The following is a 13878-nucleotide window of genomic DNA, read 5'->3' on the forward strand; positions in this document are numbered from 1 at the left end:
GAATCGTTGCAAAACTGGCTTGCTACAGCCATTAGCAGTCCAGAGGGGCAATTGGAGAGGAGCTCTGTGTGTGTACCTGCTGCTGATGCAGGCATGAGCAGAGCTTTTAGCTTTCCTGTGCAATAGTTGCTTTCATTGAGGACCCCAGGATGGCATCTGTACCCTGCAGCACCCACCATTGCACCCAAAGTGCTGCTGCACTGAGCAAAGCTGTGGCAGACAAATGCTCTGCTGAAGTACTCGCTGGGTTTCTTCATAATAAATACCTAGAGAAGAAGCAGGGACATTAATTTGCAAGCCCCCAGCCCCTATACTTCCTGGTGGCCATCCTATGGCGTAGAGAAACCACCAGATGTGGGACGAAGGGGTATGTCCTCACACCAGGGGCTGTCTTCCCAGAACCCCACACCGTTCAGTGAAACAAGGTTATAGCTACACCAACACGGTGGTCAATGAGGAGGACGCTATAAACCGTCATGGCTTGAGTATATTTAAACACCACAGAGTTTAATGAGGTTTGAGCAAAGTAGCGCAACACAATATCCATGCGTAAACTCACAGCTGTCACAGAAAGTAATGCAATGTTAGTTCTACAGAGGGGACCTCTGCCTTACGTACTTCCAGAGCAGAGTCTAAGCCAGCGCAGCAGCTATCCTGCAAACCATCCTCCCATTAGAAAGAACTGTATGAATGCACAGGCAATATACGTCAGGATGTAGCCCATGGAAAATGTTTCAGGAGCCTTTTGGCTGAGATCCAGCCCTGAGACAGCTGAGCGCCTGTGGGAGCACTGGGCTCCTCACTGCAAGCATTGTCTTTGGGCTGACAGCATCACAGCTGTGAAAAAGCACACCGAGGAGCCTTGGCAGAACACTCCACATTACTCGGTGCAAAATATTGGTGTAACATATGATGTTTTAGAGTAACTATGAGTTATCACTAAAACTCTATAAATGTGATTATATTCCTCCAGTGCCTGAGGCTCACAGAACCATCTGTTTATCAGATATGAATATGAGGGACTGGATCACACTCCAGAATTTTTTCATGTTGTCCTAGTACAGGCTGCCTTAAGAAAAGGAGAAATTGGAAAGGAAATTCCTGAATAAAGGCAAAAAGTTCATACCATATATGGATAGGAATATTTGAGGAAGACGTGCTGAAAAAAAAAAAAAAAAAAAAAAGAAGATTATAGCTACACAGAAGATTATTGCCAATTTGTTCCGACGAACACTTTTGGCACATCTCATCTGATGGTGTCCAGTACTCCTCTAGCACTAAAAAAAAACTGATGTAGAGACAATTAAAATGAGTGGAATCTGTCTTGTGACTCCATTGGGATTTGGAATTTAAGTGCCACACTGCTATCAGCATTTTATCACAAGCTTATGCACTTGCTAGTGGTCTTTCTGTCTCTTGCATTTGAAGATCACACCCCTTGAACAGATACAGGAACTCCAGAAAGAGGCAGGCAGGGAAACTTTTATAAATATATAGTAAGGGAAATTAACAGATCTGGTAGACTAAAAGCATGACAAGCATGGGCTTGAGTAAAGATGGTATAATTACTGTATGATCAGAATCGTATTTGGTTTTTTTTGTAGTTGACCTCTGAACTGCAAGGGGTGACATTCTTGCCCCACTGAAATCAGTGGGATTTGTGCCATTGACTTCAAGACAGCTATGATTTTACCCCATGTAATTAGCTATGAAACCAAGCCAAAATCCCAAGTCTTCCTTGACTCTGACTGACTGGAAATCCAGTTTCAAACTTCAGAGCCCATGTTCAGCTCTGTATGTAACAGACGCAATGCAGAGGCTGTCATCTTGAGAAATAAATACATCTGTAGTGGAGCTCGTCCCTCAGACAACTTTGGGGAAAAAGAAAACCACAAACAAAAAAATGTTTTTCATGTTGGTCTTGCTACTGCAGCTAACTGTGTTCGAGTCAGTGTGCCTCTCAGTTCCCTCTAAATGTTTTTTCCCCCTTTTTCCTGAAGGAAAGCATTTGAAGCACCAAAAGCTATTGCTAAAAATTTTCCTGTTAATATCCCAAACTAATCAGGGGGATTTTTACTAAAAAAAAAGGAAAATATTATTTATTTATATTTTTTATATTTAGAAGATAACTAGGTTCATGATCATTTTTATGGCATATGGGAGTTCCTGGTGGAGAATTTTCCCATATCCAAGTCCCCATTCAATAGAAGAAAGGGATTCCTCTGTTGATTCTGTAACACAGGAGAACTCAGGATTTAAAGACCACATTTATAATATGAGATGTATGACTTTATTTGCAAGTGTAATAGCTAATTGTACATAAGTGAAGGGCTGTATCGCCTCATCGGCAGTATAGAATAAATTATTGACACAAAGAGTATGTGCCCAGAGGCTGCAAATTCCTTTCTAGAGGGAATATGGAAGGACCTTAGTTTCTGGAGGAAATCCCCAAGTTCAATAATTATTAGGCTGTTTTCACTATCGTCTCTCCGTTCCATCATTAATCTGTCTTCTCATGTGCACACTCATTGTATATTGATCTCAGTGGACTTTAAACTCAAATGAAAAGTAGTGGAATGAGAGTCTACTAGGGGGAACTGGGAAAAATATGCTGCAATCAGAAATTAATAATGGATTTAGGGGCTTGCCTTCCTCAATTTCCTTTTCCTGCATTTCGTACAAGGGAGACTGTACATCTCTCTTGAGCAGACATTAGCAGCATGGAGAATCTCTGCCTCAGAGTACACCAATGTGTGGAAAAATAAGTCAGAGCTGGCCTGGACGGCGGCTGATATGATGCGAGATGGTTGCCCATCACACAGACTCATCCATCTTTCCAAGCAACTAGCTGCAGAACCGACAGAACAAGCAGCCATCTGAAAGTTGGGATGCATCCTGGATGAGTTCCTGACTTAGAATATTGAGAAATATAGACAGCCAGGGAGGAGAAGGCTTGCAGAAGGCTATTCGTCTGATTTGCTAACCAAAGTTAGGACATCTTGTTACAGTCAGGCCCCAACAGCAACATCCTGAAAACGTTCAGCAATAATATGTTTCCACTGTATTCACAGTATGTTTTAAGACAGCTATCCACACAATGTTGCGCATCAGTAGCATGAGATTATCAATATCCTTTCCCACAGCACGAGAGTAAAGACAGCAACTTTCAACTAAATGTCAGCCCTTTAGCTTTTTAGCAGTTGTATATTTCTGTTTAGTCTTTCTCTGGATTTTATTAAAATCGTGGTGGTACAAGTGCTCCATGAAATTTTTATTCTGTACTATACAGCTTGATAAAGTATTTTGCAAGCAGGGAAATACAAGTGAGATTTTCATGGAAGCACAAAGCTGTATCCTGGATACAGTATGGTCCATTTACCTGTATTAAGAAGAAATGTCACACTGCAATATGCATGTGTGTTACCGTGAGATAACACATGCCTTCTGGGAATCAGGAAACACTTTGCCTTGCTTGTGCCTTCAGCAGACAGGCAGGAATTATCTCATGGTAGTAAGTAACCCAAAAAGTCTAATTCCTGAAACAAAATGGCAAGGAGAAAATAAACAATTACTTCATTGTTATGAAAGATCACGTTCCTTCCCACTGACAAAACATTAGTAATTGAAGATGCCCTGGGAACATATCTGAACTATCTATATCCCTGTACCTAGTGTATCTATGGCTGTGCAGTTTATTATGCATACACGTGTAAATATGAAGTGATAGGTGCCATTTTCAGATGTGCGTAGACATTTGAAAAAAAGGTTATGCCTATACCTAATAAATTATGCCCATATGTTTAACATTATAACTTTTTAACATGGTGTTACCCTTTAACAGGAATTTGAAACTGCTTTGAACATGTGGCACTATTGCACCTTTTTAAATGCTCTAAACGTTAATGCTACAAGATGAAAATGGAGCTGTTACTACAAGGATTTATGTATAGGTTCATAACTCAGTTTCAGAAACATCTAACAATATTTAATTTTCAAAATAATTAAATAGGCATATTTTAAAGGATTATATCAATGGAATTGTTTCTATAAAGGGCAATTAGGTTTTTTTACAGACTTCTAGAAAGAAGCAGCTTTAATCCACAGAATACTTTTTGTCCCAAAAATTTCTTGGTTTTTAGGTACTACGTATCGAACCTTCTTTTGACTTGAGCAAACTGCAGGATTATGACACATCATAAAGCACTTCCCTGCATACTTCACTTTTGAGCTTAGTGCAGATATATGCCTGAAATCTGGCACAGACAGGCGGGCACGTGGCTGTCTCATTATTCTCCGGACAAAATTCTACCACTTGCAGCCTTGGGTTCTTTAGGAATTTCCCAGATGCCAGAAAAAAAAAAAAAAAAAAAAAAAAAAAGGCAAGTTGTTAATATTTGACTTTAAGATTAGGAGGGGTTTATGTTAATTATTGATTTGTGTCCTTTAATGTATATGACATGTCCCTGGAGACTGACAAGATAGCTATAGAATACTAACAACCTTTCTCTAGACTAACGTTAAGCAAAATATTAACAACAGAAATTGCATTCCTTTAGTCTTATTATTGGTAAGAGATCAAAGAACAAATTTGTAGCTCCATAAACATGGGCCTCGAGACACATTCCTCATACCAAGGTGCAGGAATCAGCCCCATTCATCCATTTACAGGATCTAGCCTTTGGTGCTCATTATTATTTAATAAATGACTAACACAAACATATTGCAGCCAATGGCTTGCTCATGAACTATGCATTAGGACCATTGCTTAGAATACCAGCTGCCTATAGTTTGGCCTGATTTGTCAGACCGCACCATTTCTAATCCCTGCCTGCACAACTCTCCAACCCATAGGGAGGTTTCAAGGTGGTCAAATCATACAGTTATGAACTGGATGAACATTTGCACAAATATTTGCAAAACTTTCTTGCTACCTAGACGTGCTTGCAAGAGAAATTCTGTTGATCAACATTGTCAGAGGAAGCAAAAACACATTCTTACTGAACTCAAGACCCAAAAATCTGAGAAAAAGGAAAGAGAAGCCTGGATTAACATGTAGAAAGTACAGCTCCACAAAAAGAAAGGCTCAGTAGCCAGGGTGACAGTGTGCATGTGAGAAGATTCAGTTTGGGGGTCTCTCTCCACTGTAGCCTTTCTCGATAGCTTTATTTATTTTTTCCATGCCCCTGTTCTCATTAGTATGGAGGGCATAAGATTTCCCAAGAATCCCAAGACAGATGAGTGAAAGTTAATTTTGTAGTTGCACTGAGCAGGTCTGAAGGGAGGAGGGCTGTAAGATCAGTGAAATGCAGATGAGGATAGGAAGGGTAAGAGTTTACTTTCTTTCCTTCTCCAAGAAGCAACAGCTCTCTCCTTTCTCCTGAGAAGCAGCAGTCCCAACCTTCTCTCCTGTATCTCCCGTGCTCTAAGGAACAGAGGGAAAGAAGGCTGAGCTATCTTGACTATCATGGTGTAGTGCTGCTGCAGGGAAACTAAGAGCAAAGGTGAAGAGAAGGATGGGATGGGACAAAGGCTTGGAGAGCTGGTGCTAGGTGATGGTGCCAGCAGCTGTGCTAGTAGGACGTAGGAATCAACTACTCAGGCTAGGACAACCCATCCCAGCTGTGCCACCCCTGGCAGCCTGCCCCGCTCCCAGGTATGCCTGCTGCTATGGGTCTGCTCTAAATCTTCCCAGTTGCATGGAATATGAGGACTCCTAAGAGAAAGATGCTCTGGTGCCGTGGTAAAAAGGTCTATATAAGTACCAGAGATAGGATTATATCCCTTTTCATCTTGTCAAGGAATTCCCATATTCATTGATGGCATTGGTTTGAATCTATATTAAGAGGTCCAATCAGTATGTTTCTCTAGCCATTCATTAGCAGTTTTCTTATTGCTGGTCACAATAAATGACTCTACAGTGAGTACATGATTGTTAAATGTAAGTCAATTTTGCTGGACCGTCTTCCCTAAACTGAACAATCATTTTCTTGGCTTTGTCCCTTGGTATTCCATTCTTGCTCTGCTATTTATTATGCCCATTTATTGTGCCCATTTATTGCATAATTTGAATTTTAGACTGCTCTTCCATTTGTCCTCCACATCTGGGCATGCTACATGCTGATAATAATAATAACCAAGATCCATATTCTGATCTTGTTAACAGAAGAATAAATTTGAAGCTTCTGTGTTGGCTTCACCAGCGGTCTAGAGAGCTTTCAAGCACCATGATTTTGACACTGAAGTTGCATATATGCATGACTTTTAGCGCGGATCATGTTGTAACATTAAGGCTTTTGTTTGTATGAAGCCTTAAATGCACGAGGCTGCTGATCTCTCTCAGAGTATTAAAACAAATTAGTGTTATAAAGAATAAGTAACACCTGCAATTAGTAACACAGTTACAGTGAGAGTGGAACCTATCACCATGCACTATTTTGATATTATTGCTATGCATTAACATTTGCTTTGGCCCAGAAGACGAGTCACACAGAGGACTGTTTGCATTAATGATGATGGGGACTAGAATGTCTGCTGGTACATACTGGGATAGCCCCACTGTGGTCAGCTGAGAGGACCTGTCTTACAGCCCCGGGGATTATGGCCTTGGCAGCTCCACCATGAGCCTCACTGTGAGTCAGATTCAATCTCTAGTGTATTTTCTCTAGGAGGTAAATAAAATGAATAGCTAAACAGGAATGAAAACTAGGGAAAGAAAAAATACTTGCACAAATGCGTGGTTCACTTTCAGTGATTCAAATTTATTGTGCATGCTACATCAAAACAAATCTTTGCAATTACATTTTTCTTGGGGGAAGGGAGGTGGTTTTTTTTCTGAACTCCTACACCCTGGTTAAAAACTTAAAACAGGCTGTTGTGCAAGGCTGTGTTGAGACTGATTAGGCAGGAAAGCGCGCTGTGACACTCCCATCCGTGTGAAAGAAGAATGAACCAGCTCCTGAAGTCCGTCCTCGCCAGAGCTTGATCTTCCTCCCACTTGTTCGTGTCAGCAGTCCTGACACAAGAGTAGGAGATGCATTCAGTTCTTACTCAGCAATAACTGCTATGGAAATCAGAGGGAAGTGTGTGTGCTCAGCTGCTTTTTATCCATCAGGATTTGAACTACTGTGAGTTCTGTTTCTAGTAAGAGCTCAATAAAAACTGACCAGAAGGCCTTACAATTTCATCTGGTGGATTTTCAATGTACTCCTGCAGGGCAAATACTGGCAATACAGGAGCAGTGCCAAAAGTTAGGCTTGAGACACAAACCTAACCTGAAAAATTTGTGTATCTAATTCAGTTTTGCAACTGAAATAAACTTTGGCATTCTCAAAGGTGGACTTGCAAACCATACTGGAAAATGTTTGGTAATCCGGTGAGATCTGCTGTCCCATACTTCATTGCAACCATATCAGATCTCTGTAAAAAAAGGAATTACTATGTTAAGTAAACCATTAGCTTAATAAACTTATTATCAGATATTTTAGTTAGCTTTTTAGTGCTCCTAAAAGGTGCTGGATTTGCCAGTATTTTAGCTATATGTCCTTAGTTAATTTTACATTACTATCATCATCACTGCTTAGCTGAGTTTTTAATAGGTTATCTCAGAATAAAGACTGGCGGTTTTTTCCACCCCTGTAAGCACTGGCGTCATCACAGAGCATTTTCACTGGCTCTAAGCTAAGTTGATGAGTTACAAAGGGGAACAACTTTTCCTCTAGCAGCAGAAGCATACCAGGTGTCAGATACGAATGACTGGCCATGGTTAACCCCTGACAGATTTGAACAGTGACCTAGATATTAGGTGCAGCATATCACCTAACAACACGAAATACAAACATAATCCATAACCTATATTAAATATAGTGTTGCATTTCATCCCACTGCAGATACGTCATTATGATGCTGAAGGCAAAAATGAAAATAGCATGCCTGATACGCGTTTATATAATGCATAATAATGCTTAGCATACATATAGCACTGTTCATTCTCAAAACACTTGAAATAATTTAAACCTCAAAAAAGCTGTGACGTAGATCAGTATATTGCTTTTATTTTATTTTTTTAAATTATTTTTCCACTAAAACTTATGTGTGAGTGCATTACATCAAGTAACAATAGATCTGTGGACAAATTCTGATCCAATTACTTTGGTGAAACTACTAATTATTTTTGAAGCCAACGGAAAACTTCCAGCAATACAACCAAAATCAGAATCTGGATCCTATTCCTACATGCCACAAAGCTGAGCTGTTATTGGATAGCTTGGTACATCTAAAAATAAAGCCTTTGGTTTATTTTTAGCTCATTCTGGAAATCGGGTTGACATTGTTTCTTACTTCTCTGGCTAACTTAAAAAGTAAGATCTGACAACGTGCTTCATTTCTTGTTTGCTGTGTTCTCCTATCTGTTTCCAGGCACCCTCCATTCACAGGCTGGGAAAGCAAGATGACATGGGTTTGCAAGACGATGGTACTGGTGGCAGACTATGGCCCTGTATGGTCAGTTATCCCATCCCAGGGGCGACCAGGTAACTCAGAGTAAGGTCCTCTTTCCTCTCCCAGTGCCTGACTTCGGGGTGTTGACTTTGTGCGGTCATTTAGTCAATGCAAAGTGAACCCTGCTGCCTATCGTTCTCATCTGGTCATTTTACACCCTCTCAGGACTCTTTAAAGGACACCTCTAGAATCTGTCCTCTTTTAAATCCATCACTGAAGCGATTGCAGCCAAGGTTATTGCCAGCACCGGCTCAGCAGCTGTTACAGAAGGTCCAGATGGCCTTTCTTTGCTTCTGATAACCTCAGAGAAGGCGGAACGGATTTCAGCTTAGTCTTCAGTCTGCTGTAAGACGTGGTCAGTACGACTCATGGCAGTAAGCAGTTGTTTGCAATTTTATTCCGCATAAAAATTCTGAGGGGGATAAATTTACTTTCTCTTGTGGGAGTAATGCATTCATTTGAACAGGCCGTTGTGGTTTAACTGTTAAAAAGTCCAGGAATGCCTGTGTCAGTTCTTCCCTTCCAACATTTTATTCTGTCCTGTCATTTTGTCAATTATCTTTAAGGCTATTCTGCCAGTTCAGTGCAGTCAGCAGAAAACAAAACAGGGAGGCTCCTTTTTGGGGGGGGAGTTGGGGGGGCAGATGAAAAGAAAAACTACCCAACATCCCAAGTCATTTTAAGTCTCTAAAGCGGTAGAATGACTCAGTAAAAAATGAAACCCAGTCCACACAACAAGGTATCTTAACCAAATAAGATACTATAAAAATATGAAATAAAAGTTGCGTTAAATAAGTAGAAAAATTTTCACTCACCCAGACACACACACACATGCTTAAATCTTGCAGTCAGGAGTTTAGCTCAAATTTCTTTCCTTGGTCACCTTAAAATGGGGAAGAGGAAAGATTACCAGGACTGATCCTGCACTCGCCAAAGGTTACATAGGGTCTTTGCAACAGGTAGAGACTTCTCTGTGACAGAATCATTTACTGGATTAACTCACATTAAAACCTGAAATTATTCCTGGAACAAAAGGGATGTTCTAGTTTGGATCAGAATATTCAATGCTGCTGCAGGACAGCTTTGCACCTTTCTGCATCAACAAGCTCTTGTTGCGATACTGTAGAACACATTTTTGGAAAAATTAGATGCTGCCAGGCATAGCAGCTCCATTTAGCGCAGAGTTTCTGTTTCCACAGAAACCACACCGCTGAAGTCTGCGGAGGGCAGATGTAGAGTGAGAACATCTGTGACCACTTAGGTTAATTGCCTTTCCCAACTCTTCCCCCACTTCGGGTCTCTGATGGCCCTCTGAAGATCAATGGCAGATCACCAGGCATCTTGTTGCAGGCTTTCTGCCATCCTGCCCTATCTCCTGGGATTATCTAAGGCTGTTTCAAATCTGTACCCAGAGGGTCCCAAAGGACTACTTATAGAGAGTCTGCCGTCTCCTTTGTCCCTGGTTTCCTCTCTGTTCCTGGACAGACCATTTAGTCCCTCCACTCTTCAGATCTACAGCTGAGCAACAGCTAGGGATGCTTCCCAGCTTCACAGGGCTAATGCAGTGGTGCATTATGTCTCATGTGATAGCTCAGATACAGCTGTGATAGGAATCATGTAAGTACCTGCTTTAAATAGTTACTTTACTCCTTACCGTGCTTTCATAACAAATAAATATTTTCAGATAAAAGGGATACCAAGATATTGCATTACATTACAAATATTTCAAACATGTTTTCATTCAGCTATGTTTTCATTGTTATTACTCTCTGATACATAGTCTTTTCTAAGAATGTTAATATTTCCAAAAAAATGAATACCAAAAAAGATACTGTCAGTGCTGATGCATGAAAATGATTCAAGCCTTACCTCCGCTGCCAATATACTTAATCTAAACTCAAGCTACAAAAAGGAGAGAAAATGAGATTTTTAGAAAGCAAGTTTGAAACCACTATTGAAAACCACAACAGTAAAAAAAAAAAGAAACAACCCCAACAAAAACTGCAGCAAATGAAAACAAGGGCTGAAATTCATGCAGTTGCCATTGCCCCAGGTTTCGTTGTGGTTCTACCTCAGTGCTACAGTGGCTTGCTAGCTTCCTTTTTGAAACTCTTCAGATGTGGGAAGAAGTTGGCTGTGGCTGTAGCGACTGGGGGCATCAAAAGAAAGATGAGATACCAAAGCTAAAGGAAACAATCGAAATTAGTTATTTTTAGCAACGATTATTAAGAGCCAGTACAGAGATCTTTAGCAATGTAGGACCAATTTATAACACCCTTATGTTTTTTCAGGCCATCAGAGGCATGCCCAGGGACAGAGGAAGTGTCCATACTAGCTTCTTCAGACCATTGGCAACCCTCATGCTTTAGAGGTGGTCTTCCTTCTGTGAAATAGATTTGCTGACGCCATTTGAGTGCCCTTGGGGCATTGCAATGAAGCTCTGGAACTACAAAGTTGTACTATAATTTTATTATACTCCTCCCAGAGATCCAGACTCATCAGTGACAAACACTGCTTTTATTTACTGTTTTCATATGAAGTTCTTACAGGGACATTCTTACAGCAGATCCTTACAATGGCATTGAAACTATAAAAATCATCAGTTACCCAGAAAATGTGAAGACATAAACTTAACTGCAGTTAGGGGAAAATTTCCATACGACTGACCTTGGACAAATTCTGGCCTGTCAAATGTATTTAAACTTGTGTTTGCATATACATGATAGGAGTATTCATAAGAGGTATGTGTTTCTATTAAAATGAAAAAAAAAAAAAGCTCATTTGTTTGGAGGCTTAAAGTACTTGAGGCAAATAATATGTTATTTAACTTTTCACCAAGACTGTACTTCCTAATGATTCTTACAGCAAAATTGGAATCTTGTCTGTAACTAACAATTTATTTACAAAGTTTACATATGTTCAGAGTGCATGTAATTTTGTCCTGTGTCTCTCATGAAAGTAAATAATCCATAGAGCCCTGTATCTGTAGTTTATAATGATGACCTCATGAGTCCTTTATGCTATTGCAGTCTTATTACATGCAGCTGGAGGTATTACTCTTACATATTTGCCACATCTTTCATTTAATTTTCCACAGTATAGTAGATGTCCTGGTGCAATGAAAGGCAATAAAGACCAAGATTTTGCTCTGTTTTATACACATCTATGTTGTCACCTGTTCCTGCATTATTTCTGAACCTCCCATCCTTTTGCTGTTGAGAATTAAATTTTAAAATTGTGGGAAAAGGTTTCATTCAAGTTAGCGTCTGAAATTGCTACTATAGTTGTGGATGGGATTCAGTTACTGTTAAGCTGGTGGGACATCCACCCTACCAGCACTGAGGTTCAAGCCAGTCACTAAATGAACTGCAGACCATCCGAGGTGGGTCCGCAGGGAGTGCTGGAGCTGGGAAGCCAGCCTTGTGCTGAACTGGAGGGACTGGGGTTTCTGTGCTCGCCTGGTTGCACTGCTCCCATCCGGCACATCCCTGCAAACAAAGAGAAAAACAGGCCTAAGCACCAGCCAGCTGGCTTCGTGGAGGAGAAGGCACATGTGCTTGGCGTCTACAAGGCACAACGCAACAAGTCCATTCTGCCTGGGTGCCGGGAAACTGCAGCTGACTCACTGCTGGAGCTCCCCTTGGGAGGGACCAGTGCCTACAAAGCTGACTGACACCTTAGTTTCCTCACTTAACAAAGTTGTCTAGTCATAAATAAACATGTCATTTCTGGCAAAAATGCAGAGAATGAGCACATTTCAGAAGAATAATGGTGTAAGAGCTTAAGTCTTGCGCTCTGCATCCTCTCCCTTTGCCTGAACAACCAGCCAGGAGCAAAACAACTGGGTGCCTGCCCAGGCTCGAGCAGGGGCCTGTGCAGGTTTCTCAGAGCTTGGGATAAAAGATTACAACCACTACCCAGAGCTTTCTATTGACACGAGTCTGTGCTTTTCACTTCTGATGTGAGGAGCCAAGGCTTTCTCCAGCTCCCCAAAAGAAGGATCCCAAGCAAAACATTCCTGCTGGCTCCTGCCTTCCCAAAACGACAGCCTTCCCCTTGCTGCCTGCTGTTTGCACCCCTCTGCAGCTGCAGAGGCTGCGCTGCTGCCACCATGCGAGCCCTGCTTCTGCTCTGTGACTCACTCTGGGCACCAAGCAGGACTTAGTGCTGCTTGAAGCAGCGATAACTTTCTGTATATTTTAATGCAGGACAGTTTAGACTGTCCTTCCTCCAGGCCATTTTTGTGCTCAGCCCATCGCCCATCTTCTGTTTTGTCTCTTTGCAGAGTGGATGGGGGACGATGGGTCTATCTCTGTGGTGACCTTCTCCTACACAGATCCTCACCCATTGTCCCTGCATTTTCTCCCTTGGGGGAGATGAGAGGCCTGTAGTAATAACGAAACAAAATTAAACTGAGCTATTAAATGAATGAGTGACCTTATTAACGTGAAAGCAGATGGTAACAGTAACAATCATGGCCAAAACAACTGCAAAGCAGATCTTCAGATAACAAGAATTATTACGTTGTTACACTTTTAATTTCTGATGAACCAACATTTTCCTATGAATTGCTGACCAAAACATATTCAAATTCTAATGCAGGAAGTATTTCTAAGCTTTCCCTTAGTCAGTGGTGCCACTAAACACATTTAGAAGACATTTGAGTTCACACTCCCTTCTTCTCCCACCACAAGTGCATACACAAATCCATACTGCGATGCGCTTGCATCAGTAGAAGCTTTGACCAAGTAAGGGTTGCAGAGTCAGGCCCCATGCAGAGCCCTAGACACAGCCTTGTTCTTATTTGGGGTAAAAGTGAATGCATTTTGATGAGCTAAGTAACCAAACTGGGTTAATATCCAGTTTGTCAACAAACTTGTTTTGGCGTGCTAGGTAGACTATGGCTGTTTACCCTGAGTAAACCCAGTCTTGGATTGTTTTGTTCCCAGAAAAATGAAGGACCCTGAAATTTCCCTTGCAGTCAGTAGTGCCAGCTATGTGAGGAGAGAGCTAGGAGCTCGCAGAGGCCCTTGCAAGGATTTGGGAGGCTTTGGTCTGAGGACTAACTGGGAATCTCTATCATTCCAGCCAGACAAATCATGCGTGCTCAGAGCAACATGATGCTGAATGTGCAAAGAGCGAGTCCAGTCACACTGCTCATACAACGTGGGGACGTTCTCTGCCTGTGCCTGCATCAGCTACAGAGGAAAAGCTGTTTTCCCGAACATCTGGAAAACTCCACTGTCGGCTGACCAGTGCTGAGCAGCTTGGGGTACCTTTTTAATCACACCAGAACTAGCATAGACAGAACTACTCTATTTTCTGTGTTTACTTATAAATATAGGTGCGTATATATATATTATCTAGAACTATAGCTAATAA

This window comes from Leptosomus discolor, chromosome 2 (assembly GCF_034619465.1).
Source record: "Leptosomus discolor isolate bLepDis1 chromosome 2, bLepDis1.hap2, whole genome shotgun sequence".
In the NCBI taxonomy this organism is placed as follows: Eukaryota; Metazoa; Chordata; class Aves; order Leptosomiformes; family Leptosomidae; genus Leptosomus; species Leptosomus discolor.